The 27,778-nt window shown below is 58.3% G+C and overlaps 1 protein-coding gene across 2 annotated transcripts in view; it reads right to left on the bottom strand.

The window, feature by feature from the left end:
- Window positions 1-27,778, bottom strand: part of FAM222A (family with sequence similarity 222 member A) — a 97,251-nt gene that overhangs the window by 22,836 nt on the left and 46,637 nt on the right. The window contains exon 1 of one of the 2 annotated variants that reach the window (XM_004591924.2): window positions 23,723-23,855. The exons of the other annotated variant lie outside the window; for it this stretch is intronic. The gene's annotated coding sequence lies outside the window, so the exon portion shown is untranslated. Of the gene's footprint in view, window positions 1-23,722; window positions 23,856-27,778 lie in introns of those variants that run through there. 2 annotated transcript variants of the gene reach the window in all.

Below are 27,778 nucleotides of genomic sequence, written 5' to 3'. Positions count from 1 at the left end.
TTCTGCCGCTTTCTCCCAATAATGAAGTATTCATGAGGAAAAGCCTTTTTTCACTACTTTCTTAAGATACTAATTTCACAACAAGCTCCTTGTTACGGCGCAATTATTCCAATCTTGTGTTTCCTGAGACGGTGGCGGCCTCCGTCTGTCCTGGACTCTGGAAAATGAAAGACAATCACGCAGGCACCTTTCATTACGCTCTATTTTACTTTCAGCAAAGGTGCCCTGAAAGAAATGATTTCCTCTGAAAGGGACTTTTATTCAGTTTCAAAACCAATTTTCTCCTATTACTGTCTCAGAAAAAGAGAGAGAGAGGGAGAGTGAGGGATGGATGAGGGGGGAGGGCAGTGATTCCCGCACGCCCCTCCCCCCTCCCCAGCAGTTGCCAGAGGTAAAGCAGCCTTGGGACACAAGCTGTGGTATCCTCTCCTGCCTCTGGCTCTGAGGCTCTGAACCTACGCCATGAAGATCAGACAGAAAGCACACGGCTCAGGGAGCCCATGGGGGCCGCAGCTGCGGCCGGGGATGGGGAGTCCCTGGCTGAGGGAATGCCATGTTGCTGCTGTTCCTCAAGGACTCGGGATGGGAGCAGGTGGCAGGAGCCAGCTTGGCTCGGGCCACAACCACTTCCTCCTTGGACACAGGCCTCATGGGCCCACAATGCATGTCCTCTTGCAGGGCACACATTCGCACACACCTACAAGCACATGCAGCCAGAGCCCAGGGATGCACGGTTGCGTGCGCGCACCTGGCACAGCCTCTTTGCCCCCGACTCCTGCCCCAGGGTGGCATCTGCCTCTCCTTGCCGGGACAGTGCGGGCAACAGACGGAGCCGAGGAGAACCAGCTGCAGCCCCGTCCCTGCACAAACGGGAAAGCCACCCAGAGGGAGGTGATGGCCAGCCCAGAACAACCCCCTCCCAACTGGCATGGCTTGCCATAGAAACCTGGACAGGGAGCCCAGTGGCACTTGCTGTGTGACCTCAGGTGGCCCACAGTCCCTCTCTGGCCTGTCATAAGAGCACCAAGATCCCTACAGGCCCTCCCTCCAAGACTCCTGGCCATGCCCACCCTCAGCCCCACTACAGCTCCTCATCAGCACCCAGAAACTCAGTACCCTCTCTAGGGGCCTCCACCATCCTTCCCCACAGATCATACATCCCAGCATGCCTTGTTGTGGGAGAAAGTGAGGCGAGGGGCTGCCTGCCTGCGCTGGGCCTCCCACGGTTCTGAGGCTGTGCAGCCCTAGCAGTTCATGGACCTAAGAGGGGGCCTCCGGCTGAGCTCAAGGGGTCTGGGGCAGAAAGCTATTCCAGCCAGAAGATGACATGAGGCTTCAGCATAGCTTTTCCAGGTCAGCTACCTGGATCATTCCAGAGCGTTTCAAATTTCCGGAGGATCAGCAGCCCAAAATAGGGCCCCTGAAATAGAAGGGTTGTCCCTCTGTGCACCCCCCAATCCCTTGCCCTTTAAGTATCCTGCTGCTGAGGACAAGCATGTAGGGGGCAGGGTCCAAGGTCTAGACTAAGGGTGATGACCACCACCTCCAGTACCCATGTCATCCTCTTACCTATAAATCCAGGCAGCCTCACAGCAGAGCCCCACCCTCTCTGCTTAGTCTTCAAGGACACCGGTGACCCTCCCCTCCTCCTCCCTTGGGCCAGGCGGCCAACACGCCTTCGCACCTGCTAGTCCCTCTTGCCTACAGCGCCACCACCTGGCTGCACAGGAACTCGGGCCGTCCTTCCACACGCAGGGCACCCCCATCCCAGCCCTCCTGGTGTCCAGTTCTCCCTGCCAGTTCTCATGGTTGCCTCTCTCCCCTGGGGAGGGGGGTGTCTTGTTTGTTTCTCTCCATGCAATGCCTGGCGCAAAGGAATCATTTCATAACAAACAGGTGTTGGCCAGGCGGAACCGATCAGCTGTCGTCAGAATGGCCGAGGGCTACAGAAAACAAGCGTCCACACGAGGTCACACGGCAAAGGGGCAGGCGCCACCGGGCCGCCCTGGTCTGGGGAGCACTGTTCCTTTTGAATCCCTATCTGCAAATCAGACTGTTTATAAGCTCAAGGTCTTTTGTTACTTTCATAATACCACCCGAGGAGGGGCTCGCAAGGGCAGCACAGCCAGGCTCCAGGATTAGGTGGGACGGGGGCCCTGACGTGGGGGGCTGATAAGATGCGTTTATCTCAGAGACACCCACGCAAAGGTCCCCTCCACCAGATAACACCCCCCAGCTGTCCTTATGCCCTTTCAAAGCAGGGGATTTAGATAAAAGCAATGTGGCAGGGGAGGGGAAGAGTCGAAAGCAGAGTCCAAGTCTGAGGACGGATGGAAGCGGAGCTCGTTTGCCTGGCAGAACAACGGGTGGGATGGCTAGACGTTGTCTTGATTTGTACTGGGGGGTAGGAGCCTCGCCGGCTTTGCCTAGTGTCATGTTTGGCTGCAAAGGGTGTGGCAATCCCCCCCCCCCAAGGTCGGTGCTAACCACTACTGTCCTGCCCGTGTCCCTCAAACCTCAGCCACAGCCTCCTCCTCCCCCAGTGATCTCTGTGGCCAGTTCTGGTTTTTGCCCCACTTTCACAGGTTAGGAAGTGGCCCAGGAGGGGAAGCCATCTGTACGCACATATGCACACATGGGGTCACAATGCTGTGAGGCAGCAGAGGCCCTAAACGTCCCCCCAGATCTGTTGCTGGGTCGACTGAACCAGCAGCCACGGGCACCCAGACAGCTGAACAGGGAGGGCCAGAGCCGGGATCATAGAGGGAGGGGGCAGGCGGTGCAGGAGGCCACTGATGGAACAGCATGCACGGGAGCAAAGCCTCGGCCCCAAGGCAGCCATTTATTCATTCGTACACTCAGGTGGTAACCCCTTCCTAGGCACCGTTTGGGGCCCACCCCCACCCCGTATTATTTCCTGGGATGATGAACTGCACAACCTGTCCCTCCAGAGAAGACACTAATTATGATGCCCGTGTCCCATATCAGAGTTCCCAGGGTTCAAGTCCCAGTTTAAGCTCCCAACTCTAGCTTCCTGCCAAGATACGCCATGGGAGGCAGCAGTGACTGCTCAAGCACTGGGGTCCCCACCACACCCACATGGGAGGCCTGGATGGAGGAGCTCCCAGCTTCCAGCTCCAGCCTCGCTGTTGTGGGCATTTAGGGCATGAACCAGAAAATGCATCTCTTCTCTCCATGTCCCTCTCTGCCTTTCAAATTACATAAATCTTGAGAAAAACTATCAAGCAAATGAATGTCCTACCAACAGCCAACTTACCTTGACCTCCCACTCCCAGGCCAGTCAACAGTGGAGGTGGAAACCCCTGCTCTTACCCTTCTGTTCCCAGCATTCCCCTTGTACACAGGCTGGTCAGTGGGGCTGCACAGCAGGGCCAGGCTGTGACTCTGTGAAGGCCATGGGCAGTGCTACTTCCAGCCCTCCCCACCCCCCACCGCCTTGTGCCTGGAATTGTCTACACTGGCTTCCGGGGCTCCACTCAAGGTCAAAGACTGGCTCCAACCCAGAGGGGCAGGTCACGGCAGGCCCTTCCCGGCCTCACTAGGTACAAGTTCAGACAGGAGAGCTGGCTGTAGTACTGGCCAGCTAACTGGGCTCCCAGGGGTCCTGGTTGGCCAGGTGGCCTTGAGAAAGTCCCTGCAGCCCATTTCCCTAAGCCTTCATGGGGTGTCAGCCAGCCCATGTCTCAAGGACCTGGGGGTGGGAGGGGGAGGCTCTGTCCCAGGGTCTCTTGTGTGCAAGCCCCAAGATCGAGCCCCAGTCTGCCACCTCACACAGAGCGGCTCCTGTGCAGCCCAACTTCAGGGACCACAGCTGAGTGAGAGGAAGAGCCCAGGAGCATGGGGGTGGTGTGGAGGGGGAGAGGGGCTACCCAGGCTCCATGGGCGGGGGACAGGGGACAAGGAGCCCTGGAATGAGGATGCTGGGGTCAGACTGTGGCTGTGGCCACTTCTCCAGACCATCCTGTCATCAGAGCCAGGGACCTGACCCCAGTTCACTGTTGCACAGCAAGGAGTGTCAGGAAATCTGGGGGCTCTCCACGGGGGGGGGGGGCCGCCATCCCTCTCTTCCTCGCCTCTATCTTCACCTGCCTCTCCCATCTCCTCCTCTGTTGCTGTCTCTCCTTCTCTTGCCTTTCCCGACCCCTCTCCCCTGCTCATTCCTCCCTCCTTGCCTGCCTCCCCCGACTCAGCTCGGCTCAGCCAGAGCAGAGCCCACCCCCAGCTCCCCGCCTCTGCCGCTCCCTTCCCCCAATCCCATTCCTCCCTGTTCAGAGCCCGGAGGCCTTCCAGGGGACCCTGTTAATAATTAAATGTTAATCTAAAAAGCAATTTGAGCTGCGGCTGGGCAGATCTGGTTAGAGATTACATTAGCATGGAGGAGGCCAAGGGTAATTTTCTTTAACCCCTCTCCTGATCTCTCAAGCCGGGGAATCTTCCAAGTCACACCGGCACCGCTGATTAAACCAGCCCAGGGCTTGGCTGTGGATAAGGGGCCTGTGAAAAGTGATTATTCCCCACCCACCCACCCAGCACCGCTGCCACCAGAAAGGGATTTGCACTCTTTCTTAGAGGCTGGGGGGTGGAGGAGGCAAGCAGTCCCTGCATGCCAGGTGTCCCTCCGAAATGCAAATCTGGACCCAGAGCATGGCCAGCCCCTCCTCCCCGCATCCCATCCTCTCATGTTACCCCTAGCAGCCCATCTGGGCCTGGCTGAGGGCACCATAGCCAAGGGATGGCAGTAGTTCTGGGTCCATGGGGAACCCCAAACATGAAGTGACAGTCATGGGTGGCAGGCAGAGTCTCGGGGCAGCCATCCCTCGGCACGAGCCACGTTCCCTATACACGTCAGAATTTTGCCCATGTGACCCTCACCCAGCAGGGTCTCTGCCCCCCGAAACTCCTCCTGATCCTTTAACCAAAGTCCAGGCTCCGAGATCTGGCAGGTGCCTGATAAATGGCCAACAGAGGCTGAAACAGGTGGCTTCCCCGAGGCGCTCTCACCCCATCCCTCCACGGGCTCTGGGCACAGCAGGCCTGCAGGAAGACATTTCTTGAATTCAGAATGGTGAGAGAGACAGGCTCTGACCGAGTCCTCGCAGATCTGAGGCGGCCCCTGGCCTGGCACCCTTCAGCACCATGGCCAGCTACAGGTGCCGCTGGGGAAGGGGTGGGGCTGAGGCTGAGAGTGGAGTGACTGAGGTGGCCTGTGGGTTTATCTGCCTCCACCATCTTTCCCAGACAGCAAGTGCCCCAAGTCCCACGATGGATGTCAGTGTTGGTGGGCACCAGTGGGGTCATTAGAAGGCAAGGTGATCGGGCCAATGTCACGGCACAGCAGGTGAAGAAGCTGCCTCCCATACGGGAGTCCTGGCTGTTACACTTCTGATCCAGCTCCCTGCTAATGGCCTGGGAAAGCAGCAGAGGGTGGTCCCTGTCATCCATGTGGGAGACCAGAATGAAGCCCCTGGTTTCTGACTGGCATAGCTCTGCCTATTAGGGCCATTTGGGGAGTGAGCCAGTAGATGCAAGACTGCTGCCTCTGTCTCTCCTCTCTTTGTAAAATCTGACTTTCCAATAAAAATAACCATTTAAAAAAAAAAACACATGAGCAAGGAAATAAAGGGGTACCTGGCCTGCAGGTGTCAAGACAGAAAGATAACCCAGCTCCTCCTAAGCAGACACCATCATGGAGGAGGGGGCCTGGAGTCCAGGGCCTGCATGTCATCCCCAAACTCCTTCCTGGCCATGGGTAAACCCTGGATTCCTCACCCAGGTTGGTACAAACTATCAGGCTCATCGAGGTAGTTGCTGGTTACTAACCATAATTACCATGCTTCTGATCATGACTGTGGAGGAATGATTCAAACATCCCATCTTGGACCCGGCGCACTTCCTGCTTCCCCTTACCAGTGCTCACAAAATGCACACTGTTCCAGTTGTCCAATGAGATGCAACCTTATGGCATCTTACCGGAGAACCTCATCTACCCATGTCTCACAGCCCCTCCCCCTAGTCCCCACTCACCCACCTGTGGCTCAGATAATCTCAGTCACCAATCCCTTGGGGACCGCCCACAGCCCCTCCTCCCAACCAATTCTCCACACCTTCCCGACTCACCCTGGTTGTATAAATGTGTCTCCATGTGTGCCCTTTCCCCCTTCCCTTGCTCTGCCCCGTCCTCCTCCATCTCGCCCCCTTCCCCTGCCCTGGCAGCCCTCTACCTTGCCACTATGTCAGGAGACTTTTCCCTGTGTGTTTTCTCCCCCTCCACCCACACCCCATTCTGTTCCTACCCTGCTGGAATAAAGGACCTCCTAAGCACCTCGCTGTGTCTGGCATTTTGGCTTGCGGTAAACTTAACGTGAAAAGAGGACTTGGCTGCGGAATTTGGCTGCGCGTTAAGAACTTAACTGCGTTTAAAACCTAACAATGACTGTGGGGGAACAAAAGGCAGGCATGGGATGAAGATAGAGGAAAGGGTCCCCCTAAGAGTCCGAACATGCAGGCAAGGTGGCTGGAAGCTGCAAGCCTGGAGACCCCTGGCACAGCTATGAGCAGGAAGCGAGAGTGCCGCCCATCCACACCTGGCCAGCTTCTGGTGTCAGAGCAGGACAGGGCAAGATTCAAAGAAGGCCTTGGGGTAAGGGGCTGGTCCTCAGAACCACACCCCCGAGGGGCAGACCCCAGGAAAGGAGCCAGGACAACCAAAAGGACACGGGCCAGAGGCAGTTCTCATTCTGTCACCCTCCCGAGATCCGAGATCCGGCATCCCTGAGACCTCAGGCCACAGTCCCAGATCCTGTTGGTTGGTAGCAGCACTGATGCCCTGTCCCCCATCCCCACTCCAAAGCAGGGCTTGAAAGCAAGGGAACCAACTGTTAACTGGTCAATGGAGATCAAAGAGTAGGGGGGAAGACAGTGCCCAAGATCCAGGAAGAGGGAAGAGGGGGGTTCTCAGGATGCCAGCGCTGCACCCCGGCTCAGCTTGGGGTGAAGCCAGGCAGCGCTCTGTCATAGCAGCAACACTCAAGCGCTGGGTTTTATTTTTAGTGTTCCCCACAGGCTCAGCACTTCATAGATGTCACCTCACTCAACCCACCCTCTCGGGGGGACAAAGACACGATGGCTGCCTGCCGTGGCTGCGAGGGAACAGGGCAGGTTTGTGTGGGTTGAGAGGAGCGCAGAAGCACCCTGCTAAAGAGGTGGGCCCAGGGACAGCAGGGGCTTGAGGATTCCAACCCAACCCAGAGGCAAGAGGAGGAGAAAGATTGAGGCCACTGAAGGAGGGGGTGGACACATGTGTCTGGCAAGGGTTAGGTCCTGACAGGTAGCCTGCAGTCAAGGTCAACAACAGCTTCTTAGGCTGGGAGCAGGGGTGGGACACTTACTTCCCCCTGTCCCCAGTGATAAGAGCCAATCCCATGTCTCCTGTGTTTCCCGGACCCAGGTGCCCAGCTCCAACCCCAGCCCGATTTCTTTGGGCAATCTCTCTGTGCTTTTCCAACTTCTCCACAACAAGTATCCATCAATATTTGATCTTCAAAGACAACTTTCCTAAAGGGATTTCATGCTCCTGTGGACAGGAAACTGGGACCTGGCTCATTTCCTGACAGAGTGGGGTGCAGCAAGAAGCTCCTGTGGTTTCAGAAGCAGTGAGCTTCCTGGGAGCCAGGTTTATTCATTTGGAAGGCAGAATGAGGGGCTGGCACTGGGTAAAGCCATGGTCTGCGACGCTCGCATCCCACATGGACCCCAATTTGAGTCCCGGCTGCCCCATTTCCGACCCAGCTCCCTGCCAATGCACCTGGGAAAGCAGCAGAGGATGGCCCAAATGCTTGGGGCCCCTGCGCCCAGATGAAGCTTCTGGCTCCCGGTTTTGGCCTGGCTCAGCCCCAGCTGTTTGGGCCATTAGGAGAGTAAAGCAGTGGCTAGAAGATCTATCTCCCTCTTGGCTCTGTAACTCTGTCTTTCAAATCAATAATTAAATCTTGAAGAGAAAGGCAGAAGGACACGAAGACAAGGAGAGACTCAGAGAGTGACCTTCTAATGTTGGCTCCTTACCGAAATGCCTGCAACAGCCAGGGCTAGAGCCAGGAGCCCCAGCAGGGCAATTACCCGCTGCCTCTCAGCGTGCTTCCGGCAGGGAGCTGGGTCAGAAGTGACAGAGGAATTCTACCCCAGTGCTGGGATATGGGATGCAGGCCTAGAAAGCAGCACAACAACATGTGCCACCCTCTCACACATTTCTAACACAACCCTTGGGACTCCGACAGGAAACCCTTCCCCAGTCCTTTGCCACACCTTCCCTGTCACCTTGCTGACCTTGCACTGGCCCTTTAACAGGCTGACCTCAGCTACGTGTGCTTTGCCCCTCTCAAATACCCAACACCACCAGCACAGGCCAGTGGAGAGGCATCATCGCTGCAACCACAGAAGCCAGCCTTCTCTTTAGCCTAACACCTGCAAAATGCCCGCTGCCTCAGCTCCCTGTAAGAGGCAACAGCCTCCTGTGGCCACTGTTGCTACAATGTCTCCAACACATTCACACCTTGATGCAAACATCACCTCCACCAACAGGCCCTCCCTGACCACCTCACCAACCTTCCCTGTCAAGAACATGCTGCAAATTCCTTCCTGACAGCTGGTTTAGCTTCCGTCTCCTCCGCAGGGTGCACAAGGCAGGTGCCTGGGGTGGGGAGGGCAGGCCCAGGGCTCCTGTCCATGCACCTCATTCCACAGCCAACTCCTACCAACACATGTGTACACACACAGCTCTCCTCCCCAACCCCTGAAAAGCCGGCCCAAATGATGCACCTCCTTTTAAAACCGACCCGGCGCAGACCAATGGCTGTAACAGCGCAAAACCAAGAATCAGTCACGGCCCAGCTCCCAGTCAGTCACAAATGATCTGACACAGCGCAGACACATCTGACAGGTGCAGAGCCTCCCTCGGCCACGCCCCTCAGCCCCACCCCAAGGCAGGGACCCACAAGGAGGGAGCCCAGGAGGAGCTCACAACCCAGCAAAAGCCTAGTATACACCTGCTCCCCTTGCCCGGCTGGACCAGGAAGGTCACTCAGGCAAGATGATCGAGACACTTGGTGCCGTAACACGTGGGTAGAGCATCCTCAGCATGAAACCAAGCGTTTCGCTCTGGGCTGCGGGGTCTGCTCTTCACCATGGACGTGTTGCTTCCAGATACTCAGAGAGCAGTGTTATCTGAGGCAGGCATTTGGTGTGGCGGTTACAATGCTGGCTGGCTTACCTATGGCCTATCATCAGAGCACCTCTCCCAATCCCAGCTTCCTGCCAGTGCACAGCACATGATGCCTCACGTCTCTGGGTCCCTGCCACTCAGGCGGGAGACCTGGGTTCAGTTCCAGCCAGTGCTGAAACAGAGGATAGGGGCTCTGTTTCTCTGCCTCTCAGATGAATAAAAAATGTTTTTTTTTTTTCTATAAAACAGAAATGTTACTTTTATAATGGGGCATGAAAAAAAATCCCCCCCTCCTTGCTCTCACCCTGCTCCCAAGACTCAGCACTCAGAGCCTCAGATGGTGGATGGGGCAGTGGTGGGGAACACAGGGCCGGGGAAACGCAGAGGGGGACTGTCCACTACTTATACAGCTACCCAGACACCACTGCAGCCAGCAAGCAATGGGGCATCCTCCTGTGCCGTGCTCCTGTCACCTCCACAGGCTGGCAGGAGAGGTTTGGTCCAAACAGCCTGACGGCTTCCTGGAGTGTACAGCAGCAAGGGGGAGCTGGCAGAGAGGTGGGTGCCCGAAGACACCAGGGGCTTCTGCCTCCTCTAGCAGAGCGCCTGGGGTTCGAGTCCCGGCTCCTCTTTTAGTCCCAGCTTCTCACTAATGCACCCTTTGGGAGGCAGCAGTGATGGCTGAAGGACTTGGGTCCCTGCTGGCCAGCTGGGAGACCTGGATGGAGGTCCAGGCTCCTGGCCTTGGCCTGGCCCAGCCCTGGCTGTTGTAGGTCTTCGAGGAATGAACCAATGCATAGAAAATGGGTGTGCATCTCTTTCTCTCTGCCTTTCAAATACACACTGAATACTACAATTGTAAATATTAAATGAGTTCCATGTGGATGACAGAAAAAAAAGCAGGCTGGAGCTTTTCCTTCCTGCAGCCCCTGGCATAGCCCAGGGGCTTTGTCTGTCTCCTCTCCCACCACCCTGTCACAGGTCATCAGGCCTGGCCCTTGGGGTCCCTCCCTGCTGTCCCAGCAGTTTTGAATTGACAACCCTCCTTGGCATGCCTGGAGCCCATGGATCCCCCAGAGAACCAAGCTCAGCTCATCCATGTCACCTGCCAGTGAGGCTCAGACTGGGAGGCCTTGCAAACTGCAAACCCACCAAACATGGAGGCACAAGGGCAGGGCAAGTCCCACTGCATGAGGCCATACCTGTGTTATGGGCACTGCACCCGGGATACCATGGGCATCCCTCAGGGTGCAGATACCCAGGCTCCTGGTCTATATCCAGTGCGGTCTGGACATGAACTTGGACCCTCTGGGCTCTAAGAAATGGCCAAGCCAAGTCAGGGCTGGGAATCCCAAGAGGGCACTTGATCTCCCACACAACTAGCCTGCCGTGGCCCTGGGCAGCTGGCAGATCAAAAGGCCCATCATGGCAAGGGGCCATCCCAAAGCTAGTGTCCCCTATTGCCCCCTGGGGAACTCCTGACAGCACAAACCCAGAACTCATCTGCACTCCAGCCTCTCACAGGTGGAGCTGCCTAACGTCACTGCATTCATAGGGACCCTGGTTTCTCCATCTGAGAAATGGAACCAAACACCACACCTGCCTCTGTGGCCACAGCCAGGGCCCAGTTAGGTGACACAGCCAATGAGGACAGCTACCTGCACACTGCCCACCAGAGATGTCCCCCGAGCCAGCAGTGCCCACCTGGCTCTTATGGTCACAGGCCAGAGTGGCAGGGGGTGCTGAGTCAAGTGAAAGCACTTATTTTTACTCCTGCAGCAGCCAAGAGATGTGGCCAGGGAGCTGCTTGCAGTCTGGGGCTGGGCACCCTTGAACTCCAAGACCTAAACCCCAGCTCCTTCCAGTCATTTAGACTGAAGAGCCCAAGGACGAGGTCTAGTGTGTGCCGGGGGAGGAGGCAGCAGTTCCAATAGATGCCCTTACCACACACTACCATGCTGCAGCAAGTACTTGCCTGGCAGTCCCAACTTGACTCAGATGCAGCTTCGGCGAGCCTGGAGAGGGGCATGCCAGGACAAGCAGACCCTTGACCAAACCTCTGGGGCAGAGGCAGGGGCAAGCCCTACTATGGAGGCCAAACTGTCCAACAGAGATGGGACTGGTGAGTGGGGAGCTGGTCCCTGTGGAGTGAGAGTGGTAAGTCTACTGTAAGTGCAGGGACCACGTCCCCTCAGCTTTATCCTCTTTAAGTTAGGGCTGATGAATCCTCAGGGTCCCAGGAGGAGACACAAAGCCACTGCCATGTGGCAAGAGACAGATGGAGCTGGGACCAGAACCCACAAGCGTCCGTCTGGCTTTGGGATTCTAACTGCCACTTGCATCGCCCTGCACAGGAGAGGACAGGGTAAGAGGCAGATGTGGGCTGGTTGAGTTGCAGCGTACAAGGGAGGAAGGGACACAGCTGGGGGCTGATTATGGGGCCAGAGGCCTTGACCTTTCACTCACAGACCACAGGAAGACATGAAGGGACTTGCAGCCCCCAGCTGAGTCTGTCATTTTCCCACTTATGCAGTCTTGGCCAGGCCAGCTAACCTCCCTGGGCCTAAATTTTTTGCTCACCAACCAGGCAGGTGGGATTCAGATGCAGGGTCAGTTCTACAAGTTTATCAAATTGCACAAGAAAAAAACAAACAAAACAAACAAACAAAAAAACCAGCCGAATGTGGCAGGCTGCGGCAAGGCCCAGTCAGGCTGGACGAGGCGGGGAAGGAGGTGGTTTGGTGGCCGGGCTCTGCTCCCAGCTTGTGAGCCAGGTGGGTGCCAGGCTTGGGGAAGGGACGGCTGTGGCATCTTCCAGCCTCGCCGGGGCCTGTGCCAGCAAGCAAGCACGCGTCTGTGTGTGTTGCCGCGGCGGTTTCTATGCAAACATGTTAATTTGTTTTCATTTTGTGCTTTTTCCCCTGCAGGATAATTGGGTGAGTTTGAAGTCTTGGCGAGGCTGCTGATTATAGCTATTTGGGTGGTGCCCTCGCAGGCCCTGCCTCCGGCAGGGAAGGAAGCATCTGGGGGTGTCAAGAGGGATTTAGGGAGAGGCTTTGGGGTTCCAAGGACCTGAGCTTGCTGGTGGTGGGGGGCTATAGTGGACTGAACCAACCCCCTAACTTAGATAACACCAGAAGGATGTGGTCCTGCTCACAGGACCACTCTGAGTGGGTGCTAGAGTTAAGTAGAAAAAAAAAGGGCCTACTAGTGCGATAAGCGTAGCAACTAAAGTCTTCGCCTTGAAAGTGCCGGGACCCCATATGAGTGCCGGTTCTAATCCCGGCAGTCTCACTTCCCATCCAGCTCCCTGCCTGTGGCCTGGGAAAGCAGTCAAGGACGGCCCAAAGCCTTGGGACCATGCACCCATGTGGGAGACCCGGAGGAGGCTCCTGGCTCCTGGCTCCTCGCTCCTGGCTTCGGATTGCCTCAGCTCCAGCCGTTGTGGCTGATTGGGGAGTGAACCATTGGACGGAATTCCTTCCTCTCTGTCTCTCCTCCTCTCTGTATATCTGCCTTTCCAATAAAAATAAGTAAATCTTAAAAAAAAAAAAAAGACATGAAAAGTCTTAGGCATCTTTGGCTCCAACTTTCCTGAGCACCCAAGGGACATCAAGACCAGGGAGAGACGTGAGAAAGGCAGGAGTGGACCCCAGGGGCGATGAACAGGGTGTGAGACCCTTACTCCATGGAGGTGGCATGTTGGATCGCATGTGCTGGGCAAGGGGACGGCAGGTGCAAGCCCTCCGTGATGCCGAACCACTCCTGGGTATGTACAGACTGGGGCTCTCAAACAACTGGGCCTACAGTGGACAGAGGGCCTAGGCTCGTGGGAGTCAGGAAGCTAAGGGTTGGGCCACCCCAAGCACCAGGTTCCCCTGCCCGTTGACTCCCTAGAGCCCTTAACAAACAGCTCTTGTCATTTGCCCCTCAGGCTGCTGAGCTGAAGATGGGGCTGCAGTGGAACCTGGGAGATCACCCCGGTTCCCACTGGGGATTCAGCCCAGCACCCTCCCACTGCCTGGGCATGGCCTGCCCAGCCCCTCTTTGCAGGTGCCAAGGTCCTTGGGGACGGGTCCTGTCCCACTTCCCTTTCAGGAGGCTCACAGACAGTGAGCTCTGGGGGTGGGGTACTCTCACCAGGCTGCTAGCTAGGCAAGGACAGAGGGCTGGGGTGGTAGACGCCCTGGGCTGGCCTAGGAACTCCCACAGCCACCAGGGAGTCAGCCCACAGAACCTCAGAATCAAGTCTGGGTTCTGGAGGTCAAGATGAGGAGGCATGATGGGCAACTAGCCCCACAGAGAGAAAAGGCTTGGCGGTCTGCCCCATCCTCCCACTCCCACCATGGAGCTACACCTTCCACCTGCAGTCAGAGCGATGGCTAGGCTGGCACACAGTAGGGCTTCAGTGAGCTAACTCAGTGGCTGAACACATGTAACAGTGTGGGGTGGGGGTGCAAGAAGATGATGACAGCTCCCGGCTTAACACCCGGGATGGGGTAAGAAGGAGGCGGGGAATGGCCAGCAACCCTCCAGGAGGTACAGTGCCATGGGGTGGCAGCTGCACCTCCTCCCCCCACTGCGAACCATACAAAGGGCCTCTGTTCCCATTCTGTGTGTCCTGGCAGGGCCACACAGCCCTCTCTGCTCTCTACTGGCTGCTTGGCCTGGCCGAAGCCTACACAAAGCCCTGTGTGTCCCGGGGGCAGGCTAGCCTGGCCTCAGCCGACCCTGTTTGGAAGTTCCCCCACCTCTCAGCAGTGCAACCTTGCTCCTCATCCGTACAATGGGTACCATGACAACAGCATAACACGGCCATCTTTCCGAGCTGCCAGGGGAATTCAGAGAGCCAAGATGGGGCCTGGCGGGAAGTCGGCTGGGGGGGCGTGGCAGGCAGGGAACCCATCCGGGGCTGGCCAGCATTTCCCTCCTCCGTCCTACCCTGGAATCCCAGTCCTGGGCTAGCGGCAGTGGTGGTGGAACTTTCTACGTTCTTTTTGGAACAGCACTTTAAATCCACAAAAATCTGCTGTCTGTTGGTGCTAATCCTCAGTGTCAAGCCTGTCCCCAGCCCAGCTGCAGCTGTGTGATGACAGCCGCCACTGTTGATAAAATAGCTGCTGTGTGCTGGGCCTCGGAGAATCACCACTCCGGAATGGCTCCAGAGTTCAGCAACCCCAAGTCCAAATCCCAGTTTGGCCCCCTCCAGGCCTCTCGCTCCCCCGGCTGTGCAGCTCCCTTCAGAGGGTCTAGTTCCTGCCATCTGAGCAGAAAGAAACACTCACTGATGGGTAAACTGAGACCCATTTAGTCCACGCTTAGTGCAGGCAACTGAATGAAGCATTTGAGGACATGGACATGGGTAGAGGGGGGATTCTGAACCCTTCTTTCCCACCAGAGGTTCTTCCTCATTTCTCAGATGCAGCCTGACCCTCCTCTGAACAAAGAGCAGATGTCGAGTCATGGGGTCCCTGGCTGCACCATCTACACAGCCCGGCACACAGCAGAACCCCCCTTCGACGCTTACAGCAATCATAGGAGAACGTGTACCATGGTGCCCCAATAGCCAACACGTGCAACGAGACAGGATTCTGGCCCTAACTGGCATTCATTCCGAGTGTTCACCAAGCACGCCTCATGCCTCACGTTACCTGTGAGTGGACGCCTCTGAGTAATAGTTCTAATCACAACGGGAGCCAAGGAACACCACCGGGAGGGGAGCGGGCTGCCCAGCACCTGGCCAGGGTTCCACAGGAGGTGGGTGCTACTCACTCTCCCGTGCTGCCTTGCGGGAGGTGCCAAGGGCACTGGCTGGCGCTGACCAAGCTGCCAGTTTATAATGCTGCTGGGGACAAGGATGGGAAGCAGGGACCTAGCTCTGGGGCTGAAGGGTGATAAGTGCACAGTGTGGGCAGGAGATTCCCCCAGGTGCTGCTGGCTGCAGGCTCTTTGCCAAGTCCCTTCCCAGCTCCAGGCTTGACATTCGGCATCTGTGATGCAAGGAGTGTAAGCTTACTGTTGCACAGACTGGGATTCTGGTCCCAGCTCCGGCCACTTTACAGTAGTGGGACCTTGACTGGTTTCCCTCGCCTGATCCAATTACAAGGGAGCGTCTGGACCCTAGTGAGAACAGGATCAAAGATGCAGGACTCCTGGCCAGCCCAGGTCCCCCTTTCCTTAACGCCTCCTCCACACATACCTGTGCGCATTGGGCATTTGGTCAGTGTTCTGCTCAGGAGCCTGGGAGGGACCTGAGTGAGCAAAGACCAGACCGACAGAGAAGCCCCGCATGACCTATACCCCCCGGGTGACATGTGCTCATTGAACAGATGATAAAAGCAAGGCACAGAGGTTGTGTAGTCATGCAGCTGAAAGCAGCTGCTGGTGTGAGAACAAGACCATAGCAGGCATTGGTGGAGGTGAGAACTCTTAGATACACACGACAAAACCAGCCCACCCAGAGGCACCTCATCTGGGAGACCTGCCCAGGGCTGAGCCCCACAAAAGCCCTTCATTCTGCAAGGCCAGGTTTGGGCACCAAGGTAGGCAGCACCCCCAGGGGAAGAGGAGTATCCTCCTGAACTAGGAATGTCCTCCAGAACCAATAACCCATACGTTCCCACCCATGCCAAGGCCTGGGCAGGTGGCACCAGGAACAGAGCCACAGCACATGGACCATGCAATATGGGACAGTCTGGGACCATGTGAAGCTGTCACCACCAAGAAGTGGTCCCTTCCAGGTACAGGGGGAGGGGGTGACACCTTGAGGCTCTCCTGCCCTCACCCCCACCTGGCCCTCTGACCCCACCAGGCCTACAGAGCAAGGAAGTCCCCAGGGTGTTTCCCAGTTCTCTCTGCCAGGCTCTAGCCGTGAAAGCCTTGGCAGGTTTTCCTCTTGGAGTGTGTTTGGGAGCTGGGCGGGGAGAAAGATGGGGGGAATTTTTTTTCACTTCTGCATATGGTAGCACAGATGGGCCCATGATCCATCAAAACTGTTTGCAATTAAACTCCCACTTTGCATGGCTGGGTTTGTCAGTTGTCTGAACCCGGAGTGTGGGGCAGCATGCAGGCAGGGAAATGGGACGCAGAGACTGGGGTGCAACCAGGTTCAGTGAGACGTGCCCGGGCCCAGGAACCTGCTCTGGGCTCCAGGCCCGGCTCCTGGGGCATCCCACAGCCCTGCCAACTCCCTCTCTGGGCATTCCCTTGCCTTCGCCAGGAGTTGAAGTGTAGCCTGGCCGCCGGGCTTTGGCCTTGGCAGAGTTGACCAGCACAGTGAGGACCTAGCTAGCCCTGGGTGTCCTGCTATAGGGCAGAGGGTAGCGAGGGTAGGCCTCATTGCCACCCAGCCACCCACCAAAGACTGGGTCAGGGTCTAGGATAGGCAGGAGGGGGTTGCACTGTGCAAGTCATCTTGGGTAGGGAAACGGGGAGTGCTCAGCAGGTGGAATGCAAAGTCGAAGTTCACGGCCAAGCAGGAACCAGCGCCTCCTTTGGCCAAGTTGGCAGAAGGAATCGCGGGTGGTGCCAGGAAGGGTTGCCAGAGGCCGGGACAGAGAGGAGCTAGCCTGATCTGCTTCTGTCCCCTTGCAAGCCAAAGGGGACGCCCAGAAAAGCCCAGTGCCATCTCAGGGGCCCAAGGGCCCCATGTCACAGTAGTGAACTCAGCGCACTCTTCCAGGAGCTGCCTGGACAGGGAGCCAGTGCCCTACTCCTTCCCATCCTCAGCTGCTGCTTGGCGGGGAGGGGGCAGGGGAAGAGCACTGGCTTGTTTGGGTTAACAAACGCACCATTGGGCTTCGGGAAATCCTGGGACCACTAATAATTGTTCCCCGATGAAAAAGAAAGAAGGTCCCATACCCCTTCCCTGCCCCCACCCCAACCCCCCCCAAGCTGGGAAAGAAGTCATAAAAATAGCTTGTTATCTCACCTATTGAGGCTCCGACTAGATGTTCCTGCTAATTGGGTCGAACATCCTTGTCTTGTTCTCTCAAAAGCTAAATCAAGAAAGCACCACTGCTGCGAACTAATTATATCCCCGGCCTGCAGCCTGCAGCTTGTCTCTCCCTTTATTGAGTTAAAAAATGGTCACGAACCTTCATCTTTCATCCCCCCCACCACCACTGCTCGACCCGCCCCGCCCACTCCAAGCACTGGTCCCCTAACCAGGCGTGGCCAGGGAGACACAGACAGACGGCGGCACAGTAGGAAGGGTGGAAAGGGGCTGGGGTGGGGGACAGGCAGCGGGCTGGAGGAAGGCTGGAGGGAAGATTCCGTCCCAGGCACCTGCCTGGCCCCATGCACACGCTGTGACCCGCACGGCCAGGCCTGATGTTAACATCTCCCAGAGAGGGAGAGAGAGAGAGAGAAAAAAAAAAAAAAAAACCTTGGCCTGGGCCTCCTGATGGGACCTGGACAGGTCAGGGGCGTTCTTGCATTTCTCCACTCTACAAACACCTCTTGGCTGCCTGCCTGCCGGTGCCAGGCGCCATTCCAGACCACAGCTCCCAGCAGCCCCGAGCAGCACCCTGAGTTGGCAGAGATGCTGAAGGATGACAGCTGGATGGGACCTCATAGTCTCCCCACCAGGGAAGGCCACATACAAACAGCAATGCCAGCCACAGTGCTCCCCCTCCACGTCCCAGCCATCTCCTGCCACTCTGCCTGTCCCTGAGCTGCCTCTCTGGCTGTTCCCTCCACATACAAGGGCCCAGTGTGGCCTGTCACAAGTCCACTCGCCCTCAAGGCCTCCAAAGAAACAACACCTTCCTCCGGGAAGCCTGCCCCGGGCTGGACTGCGGAGTCCTACCTGGGCTTGAAGGCCAACTCAGCCTCTCAGCAGGTGCATCACCACTGCACACCTTGGTTTCCTCAGCATTCACACACAGTCCCAGGATTCTTCCTAGAGGTTTGAGTGGCATGCCGTGACGAGTAAGAGGGGGCCCAGGAGAGCGCAGTAAATGTTGCCAGGCTGTGAGGGTCCAAATGCACACGGATGGCCACAAGTCTCCCCGGGCACTGGAAGAAGATAGTAACTGATGTTTACACCTTAAGCGCTCCCACCCATGTCCTTAGATGTGTCCCCAGAATTCCTTATTTGGGAGCCTGTGGACAAGAAGGAAGATGGTCTAGCTCCCCCAGGCCCAGCAGGCACCCTGGTTTCAGCTCACGGGCCTGGCCTGCTGATGGATTAGTGCTGTCTGCCCAACGTCCAGGAAAGAGCCCAAGGTCAGAGAAGGGGCTCAGCAGGGGAAAAGAGCAGCAATTGATTTGCAATGTCTGCCAAGGGCACAGCTGTGTAGGGCAAACCATCCTTGACACTTTGCAAAGGATGTGGCCAAGTGTGGGGTGTGATGGGGTGGGGTGGAGGATGACGACTTGCTCATGATGGTGTCACTCATAAGGCAGACTGCTGACCCACTACAGGGTCCCTGTGGCCCCTGCCTCACCCCCTGCAGTAGGGCTGCCCACCAGCCAGGACCGGCCCCTCCCTCGGAACGCACCACCTTTCAAGGCTGCTGCCCCCGTTCATCTCTGGCTGCAGCACCTGGCAGGGAGCCTGGCGAGGAGCAGTGAAATCTCTCTCAATGAACGGATGCAGAAAGAGTAAAAATAGCAGTTCCTGTTTACTGCCCACTGGTGCGGCGACCGCCAGGCCACACAACTGCCCTCCAAGGTGAACCAATGAACAGGGGAAGGAGGAGGCCCCTACACAGAGGACGAGGGGCAGGGCCAAGCCCCACAACTCGGGCCACTTCTGCCACACCAGTGCCATGCTCGGAGGCCTGGCATCTGATGCAGTTGGCATTGCCCTGGCAGCAGACAGCTGTTGGCTGGGCCCTTCCTGCCGCCTTCTTTTTCTACTACACACCCCTGCCCTCAGACTAAGAGCCATTAAGTCCCTATTCCCCGGGAACCTGTTTATAGCCAGCCCTTGGGTCTTGCCCCTTGACCCCCAGTGCCTTTGTCCTAGGTGCCCCGGACATAATGGCAGGGGTCCCCAAGGCCCCAGACGGCTGCTACAACTGAGCCGCCAGCTTGCTTTAGGGATCCAGGGCCTGAACTTGGCCAATCCAGCTCTGAGGGCCTCAGCCAAACCCCTTACCTCCCCGCTGGCCTCAGCGCTCAGGGGAGCACTCTGCACCCCAAGCTCACCCCACCTCACCCCCATACGCCCACAAGCAAACCACAGCCCAGAATAGCAAAGCAACTGGCCAGCAGAGCACACACACGGATGCTAAGGCTGAGGCTCCCAAGGGCCCTGGCAGTCTCTGCAGGTTCACCTGCTGCTGGGACCATGTGAGGGTTTCAGTCCAGCATTCAAGGCCTCCCAGTCACCCTCCTAGCTTCTCCCTTTTCCCTCCACTTTATGAGCTCCCCCTGCCCTTTCTAGCCATGACCTTTGGTTCTCCAATTCCCCACGCCCACAACAACTCTGATCATGCCACACCAGGCTGACCCATTGGGTTCCGGCAACAGCATTTCTCCAGACCTCGGCCTTCTCTGCCCTGCTCAGCTGAAGGGATCACGGACTCATCTGATCTCCCCCACTCATTCCAGAGCTCCCTCCTCGGCCAGCCTCCAGTCACCAGCCAGGGTCCTCCCCAAGCGGTGGGGTGCTTCCTGAACCACACCAAGGCGGGGCAGAAGAGGGGTCTGGGGGGCAGGGGACTGGGCCTGCCACCTGCCGACCTCTGACCCTGAGTGGTGCTGTGCCTCTCCCTGCACCCCACCCCTCAGTAAAATGGGGTGGGTGAGTGAGGGACAGGTTTGGGTTCTTACCCAGACTCCAGAACATTCCAGATTGGGGCCCTCTCCCCAGATGTGATAATGTGGGTCTACACCTAGGGCTACAGGGGCCCAGCTATCCATTTGCCAGCCACTTTCTGGTCCTGTGGGGTTGGGCACATGGCTCCTTCCTGGAAGTGGGGCTGGGTGAGGCTCCCTTTAACCAGCTCTCAAGTGGTACCCACAGAAACCAAGCTCCCCATGGTGGTGCACCCCATCTTTTGGGTAATGCACACAATAGGCACTAAGACATGGCCCTACTAAGGAATCCGACCTTCAAGGATAAGGAATCCATCCCTCTTCGCCACCCCCCCCATCCTTAGCCTGGTGCAGACTAAAATAGTCATTAGGCAGATTTCAAAAGATGTCAGTAGCTTATAATTATAGTCGACATCCTTCTGAGATAAAAGTGATTACCTTGGATGCAAATCACTTAGCAACCAATCAGGGCGGCGGGTGGCGCCCGCAGAGGTGACCGGGGGCCGCAGCAGCCTCCTCCCGCCCTCCCGCCGCCCCGCGTGCGCACAGGCAATGCTGGTGCACAATAGCTCTTGACACGCAAATGGGTTAACACAATAAAAGCGGCTCCGGCCGCGGTTGGGGGAGCGCCGCGGTCCCCTGGCCCGCGGGAGGTAATAAAGCGGCCCTTTTGTGCGCGCCTCCTCGTTCTCGGAGGAATGGCCGCCTGATTGAATTACGGTTCATGAATATGAGCTGCTCCGCTCCTGCGCTTCCGCCCCTATTTGAGCAGGATGGGGGGAAGGCAGGAGAGGCAGGAGGAGAGGCAGACAAGGGCTGGGGGTGGGACCACTTCCTCCCCAGGCCTCCCTCAACCTTTGCTCCTCCAGTAGGGGGTGCCCTTGTCTTGCAGCTGCGGTCTTTGATCTTTGACCCCCCCAGGGATGGGGAGGAGGCTCCACTCGGAAGATGGGGCTCCCTGAAGCCCCCGGGACAGGGGTCTTGGAATGCTTGCCCAGCCTGTATGCCCAGCCTGTGCATGGTGCTCCCCATCCCCACAAATCCTCACCCTGGGGCAGCGGGTGTCACCACTGACTCCTCCATCAAACTGAGGAGAATGCTACTCACCCAAGACCACACAGCCAGGAGGCTGGGACCCAGCTCCCTGCAGGGCCTGGCCCTGAGCCATCCACCACCACCACAGGGGAGCCTGGAGTTTCTCCCCAAGGGAGTTCAGCTGCCGGGGCCACCCCAGCCCTAAAGTAACCCCGAAGCTGAGAAGGGACAATGGGTGGACGAGCTTAGACTCTGAAAAGGATTATGTGGGAGTGGGGAGCCAAATTGAGCGCAAGGGGCAGCCAAGATTACGGTGCGGCACAGTCCTCGCTGGCCAATGCTTGACACAAGCTGCACCTGTCACATGTGCCACTGCCGGTCCCACCAGACATAAGGAACCTGGGGCTCATCACCCCTTCCCTCCTGGCAGGCAGGAAAGAAACAGGGAGCTGGCAAGGGGAGGGAGGGAGGGCGCTAGAATGGCTACTGGGGAACCAGGATTCAAGACCAGGGTTTCCATGCAGAAGAGGCACTTAGGGAAGGGCCAGTTCGCTGCACAGTCAACAGGGATGCCTCCTCTTCTCTCTCTCCCTGTGCAAGCCAGGGCTTCTCTAGCCTATCCCATGCTCTGCTGCAGCCTCAGTTTACTCATCCACAAAATGGGCCCCAGTACGTTGAAGGTGTTTTATCCTAAAAACACTGCCTGGTACCAAGGGAGATGCCGGCTGAGCTGGCACTAAGCTGGCACCCCCTCCTGCTCATGAGGGAGTGTGTGTGCGTGTGTGTGTGTTAGCAGTCGTCTGGCGCTGACTGCCAAGCTGAGGGGAGGGAGCAGAAGGGATCACCCGATTCTGCCGGCACTCCCCGCCCTCCGCCTTGGCTGAAGGAGAGTAAACATTAGAAGGAGGGCCTCCAACTGCCGGTGTTTGGGGCTCTCTGGCGCGCCCGCTCAGAGTTTGTTGCTAAACTGGGAAGCTTTGAGAGGCAGCGCCAGCAGCCCTCCCGCTGCCTCCCCCAGCACTGCCCCCATCTGCCATCCCTAGAAGCCAACGAGGGGGTCCTCCCCTTTGGCTGAGGAGCCCCCTCTCCCTGCCAGGCAACCCAAGGCAGCTTCATGGCTACTTATCGTGGGAGAACCAGAACAGGCTGGAGTGGCGGGGGAGGGGCAGCTGGGTCTCATAAGGGTCCTGCCCCACCCCACACATACATTGTTCCGGTGTCACCCCACCCCAGACTGTTAGGGCAATGATAGTTTCCTAGCTTGTGTCAAGCACTGGCCAGCAGCTTCACCCACATCTGACACTGACAGTTGCTACTTGGAAGAGAATTGGGAGAATCACAAAGCTGCAGCCAGGGGCTGGCTAAAAGGCCATTGTGCAAGGGACCAAGGCAGGTGCGCTGAGAGGTGTGAGACGGGGTGGAAGAGGCAGGGTTGGCACCCAATGCCCACCCAAGCTGAGCACTGACACACACATACTTTAAAGCCCTGGCCATTCCCACCAACCACCTCCGGTCACCTCAAGGTGCTTGTCACAGCTACCCTGACCTCAAAAGGAACCCATGGGTCAGTCAGTCAGGACCTGGAAGCCCAGCAGAGGTCCCTGAACCCAAACTTGGCTCTGAGCAGCATGGGGATTCCCCTGAATTCCCAAGGGGACAGCAAACAGGCAGCCGCGCCACTACCCCCTCCCCCGCTGGAGGTAGCGCACCTGCCTTTTCCTGAGGCAAGTGGCACGCACAAGAAGGCTGGAGGTCCCCAGGGGCTCTGGGTCTGCTGGCTGGGGACAAGGTGATTAGAGTGGTCTTCTTTTCCCCCCCTCCTGAAGAGCAAGAAGTTGACTGAGACAGGGCCTCTGGACACCACCAGGCTATAAGAGCAAAGCTCTGAGCACCTGTCCTGGCGGGGGGGAGCATCAGCAGGGACAGCTGGCACGGCAGACCTCCCCACCTCGTGGGGCTCTGGAGATTTAGGTCAGAGAACTGCGAAGGGGAGGAGGAGTCTGTCTCCACTCCAGCCGGACTACAAAAGCGCCGAGCTGGGCCCGCTTACCACGACCCCGCCCCCTCCGGCCTTGGGTCAAGGCAAGACGTGTCGCCACGGCAACCCCGGTGACGTCAGAGGTCGGGCAGTGACGTCACGCCGCTGCAGGCCGCCACGACCACCACCACCATCACCACCACCCCCTCCACTACTAAGGCACTGGCGCGAGGTCCCGGCGAGTTACTAGTGGGGATCACCGGGCCGGCAGGGAGACTACGTTACGACCCAGTCGCAGACCGCCACGATTCACAACCGTGGCCAGGTCCCCACACCCCGCTTCGAGCAGACGTCCCCGGCGGACCCCAGTTCCGCCCCTTCCTGGGCTCCCGAGCTGCGGGAGTTCCCGGGGGGCGGGGAACCTTGGGGACGGCGGAGGCGCTGCCTCGCTTAGCACCACGAGCGGAGTATGTATGGAGGGAGGAGGTCACCTTTTTCTCTGGCATCCGCCCCGCCCTGGGCTCCTGCTCCCCACCGCGGAATCCCAACCACCGACCCCAAATCACGCTCGCGCCGGCGGTCCAGCCAAGTTGCATGCGAAGAGAGAGCAGCAAAGGGCGCGGACAAGCCCGGGGTCCGGCGACATGGCTCCCAGGCCCGCTGCCTTGGTTTGGGGGGGGGAGCCCCCGTCGCGCGCAACTCACCGGGTCAGCCGGACTGTGCGGGGGCAGCGAGTCTCAGCGGCCACAACGCTCCGCTGGGCGGGTGGCAGCCATGCAGGGTCGGGCGGCGTTGGCCGGCCGACGAGAGCCCCCCGGGGTGCGGTGGCGGGGTGCCGAGGCGTCTCTCCGCAAGAGCAAGGGCGCCGTCCGCAGTGTCTCGGCTCAGCGGGGATCGTGCCAGCCCGCAGCCCGGGCCGTGCGGGCGCTCGGGCGGCTCATCCTGGCCGCGGGGCCTGTGCTGGCTGCGTCCGGCGGGCGGCGCTGCGGCTTCCCTCCCGGCCTGGCTCTCGGCTCTGCGGCTCGGCCCGCGCCGGGAGCCCGGCGGCCGCGGCCCCTCGCGCCAAGCCCCAGCTGCAGCCTGTCTTTGTTGCTTCCTCTCGTTGGCCCGCCCGCCGGCAGCTGGCAGCCCCCCGGGCTCGCACGGGGGGTGGGAGGGTCGTCTCGTCGGGGGCGGGGCGGGGGAGGTGAGGTGGAGGGAGGTAGAGCGGGAATTGCACACACACACACCTGCAGGGGCCCCCGGCTCCTCGCCGGGCATGCACGGGCCCCCGCAGGTTGCAAAGAGCAGCGGCGAGAATGCACCAGCCCCTCCTCCTCCTGCTCCGGCTCCAAGCCACGGGTGTGGGGGGAGGGGAAGCCGACGAACGAGCGGCAGCTGCAGCGGTGGAGGCTCGGAAGCAGCCTCGGGGGCCTCGGCGTCGAGGAAAGAAGTCAGTCAGTCCGAGTAGCACCGGGGCGGACGCGGTGGCCGGTGCGTCGCGCTGGAGGGCTCCCGAGCTGCAGCAGGGACGCCGCGCACCTGCCTCTCACGCGCCCATGGCCCCCGGGGCCGCAGCCTTGCGCCTCCCTGGCGCGCTTCGGCTCCCGGACCCGAGTGCCGCACACCGCCGCGCCCCGGCAGGCGGCGGGGCCCCAATCTCCGCCTCCACCAGGCCCGGCGCACGCAGGCTGTCCGCAGAGCCTCCGTCCCGGCCGTCCTGCCCGCTGCTCCGCTCCGGCCCGACTGACAGGCGCGAGCGCTCGGGGCCGCCGCGGCGTCTCGCCCCTGACCCGCCCCCCGCCGCCGGTCCAATCAGCGACGGCTGAGAGGCGGTTACCAGGGTGACGCGGCGCCGCGTCCTGCAGGGGGCGGGGCCGGGGGCAACCACGCGCGCTTTTCGCGGCAAAATTCAAAGGCCGGCAGGGCGGCTCTCCAGCCTCCTCCCGGCCCAAGCCGCGATAAGGGAGACCTGTGGTTCCAGGACTGCAACTCCCGGAATGCCGGACGCCGGCGTCGGGCGGTGGAACCCTAACTGGGAGCGCTGGGCGTGCTGGTAGTTGTAGTCCCTTATCGCCACACCCCCTTTCCCCACCCCCGCCCGGTGTGGAAAAAATTAGTGTAATTTATGGAGCCCCTGTTGGGGACAAAACACTGAGCTCAATGCCTTATCCACACTGTTTCACTTCATATTGAGAACAGCCTGAGTGAGCTAACACTCAATGAAGGTCAGTGTTTTCCCCAATCTCACAACAGTATGCATTATCACCCCATTTCACAGAAGGGAAGACTGATCTGGCAATGACATGTTCTGCTTCCAACACACAGAAGAGACCCTGTCTTGGTCGTGATGGGTTTCTGGCATCAAGGTTGAGATCTGCGGAGTGTTGACTCCACAGCCGGCACTGTGGGGAGTTTCTGGCTAGCTGAGAGCCTCTTGAACACGTCAGGCATCAAGAGTTGTCCCATCCACTTAACAGATGGGGAAACCAAGGCGTAGTATGCTCTCCACCTGACATCGGATTGGACCCTCTCCAACTACACTGCCCTTTGCCTTGGGTTTTCTAAGTGGCATCACCAGTTCTTGGATCCAGCTGATGGCCCCTGGGTGGCCCACCAGCAGTCTCCAATGACTTTCAAGAAAGTTCGGAGCAGCAGGTCCCTGTTTGCTGTGTGTGCATCACCCCACAAGCCAGGGAGCCAGCTATCTGGGGTACACCGAGGATATCCACAGGATCGCAAGGTGGCATCCAGATCCCCTGCTCTGTGTGGTTCTGCCTGCACCCCACCCAGGCCTGTTCTGGCTGGCAGTTGTCCTTGGCCAGGTACTCTTGCCTGTGAACTTGGAGGGAGGGCATCAATCTCAGGTCCTATCTTATAGGCTTATGGAGAGAGCAAAGTGGATTCTGGCCTGGAAAAGACTTGCAGACTAAAGTGCCTGCTAAATGCTGGCTGCAGGCAGGGCCTCTGGACTGGGGTGCCCTTGGGTGGGCTAACTGTAATCAGGCCCTAGCCTACTTTCAGGTGTCCGCAGGGTCCCTCCAGGGCCAGCCCAAGTAGGCCACCATCATCTTATTTAGGGCAGGAGATGGCCCGGTTTCAGGCCTCACAGGGCCTCATGCCCTGCTCTGCTCCTGCTGCCCCTCCCTGAGTTGAGGGTGGGGGTGGGGCTTTATACCTGGAAGCTGATTTTAGCTAACACTATTTCCCATTCTGGGTCAGCAGCTGGAAGTTGGCATAGTGATGTCATCAGGGTGGCTGTGGGGGCACCAACAGGATGTGGACAGAAGCTCAAGCCAGGGATAGTGGAAACACAGGCAAGGAGACAGCTGCAATGGGCTCCGCAGCAGCCTTCCCAAAGTTGGGGCTTTCGTCCTTTGACAAGTAGCCAGTGCACCTGCCAGGTACATGTTCAGAGCGATGAAGTACACATATGCACACAGTCCCGCCTCTTCTTGCCATCATGGCACCCTCTGCTGCCCGCCTCTTAGGGCAGACAGAGTCCATTGATCCTAACCTTGACTGACTACATCCCAGTCCCAGCCCTGATCAACTGTGTGTGACCCGGAAGGCACGTTGCTTCTCTCTGGATGTCAGTCCATCACCCATGTGATGTCAAGGTGAAACCAGGCTGACTACCTGCCAGAGCATTGACAAGTTCCCTGGAAAGTTCCCTGGGTCTATTGAGTGCTGGTTATGCTAATGATGGGACAGCCGTGGTGGGTGCAGCAGTGGGGGCAGGGAACTGGCGCAATGCTAGTGTGCTCACTTGGGACAACTGCACCCCGTATGGGAACCCCCTCCGCCCTCCCCCACTCCCCCCCCCCCCCCGTTCCAATCCCAGCTCCTCAGCTTCCCATTTCGGCTCCCTGCTCATGCGCATCCCAGGGAGGCAGCAGGTGATGGCTCAAGGACGGGGGTCCCTGCCACTGCTTGTGGCCTGGCTCAGCCCTGGCTGTTGCAAGGCATTTGGGGAGAATGAACCAGCAGATGAAAGATTCTATCTCTTTTGCCTTTCAAAGAAAAATGCAAACGGCAGCTCTACAGGGCTACTTTAAAGAGTTAACAGAAACAGAATTATGAGATGCTTGTCTCCGTGCAAAATATTTCCAAAGCTGTGTGGAACAAGGGACCTTCACTAAGTTGATGGAAACATGTGTCCTGGGAAAAATCCTGCATGGGTTTCCAAATGTTTTCATCCAGGTAAGGGGGGGCACAGCCTTCCAGTGGCCTCCTGCACTGCTGCAGGTTTCTCCCTAAGATGCTCAAGATATTTGGCCTTGGGCTCCATACACCCTACCCACCCCCACACCCAGAGCTCTCGACCCCTGCACACCCCGTCCCCCCTCAGGTCAGCCCGTCAGGCCTTTGCTATTGGTTGTATCCAATAACTCAGCATTATTTCACCGGAGACAGTGTCAAGATGGATTTGCCATGGTTCACAGGGCCACGGAGCCTGCTGGTGCCCTGAACACTGGCTCAGGCCAGGGGTCCAAGAGGCCCCGAGGGGCCGAGGGGCGCAGAGGGCCCCTGCTTTCTCCTTGTTTTGTGTGCCTGCCTCCACATCAACCCTATGAAAATGCCTGCACCACCTCCCTCCTAAGTGCCCTGTCCTTGGCTCTAGCTGTCCCCTTCATTTCCTCCTTTCCAGAGCCAGTGTTCCTCCTTTAGATTTTGGCTACAGTACTTCCTCCTCTAGGAAGCCTTCCCTGACTGCACCCCTCTGTGCTGTGGCACTCCTCCCTCTCGATGGGTGTTCCCTAATAACAGCTCAGGGATTG

Source organism: Ochotona princeps, chromosome 29, assembly GCF_030435755.1.
Source record: "Ochotona princeps isolate mOchPri1 chromosome 29, mOchPri1.hap1, whole genome shotgun sequence".
Classification (NCBI taxonomy): Eukaryota; Metazoa; Chordata; class Mammalia; order Lagomorpha; family Ochotonidae; genus Ochotona; species Ochotona princeps.
Note: the sequence above shows the minus strand (reverse complement) of the source record. Positions and strands in the feature narration are given on the sequence as shown.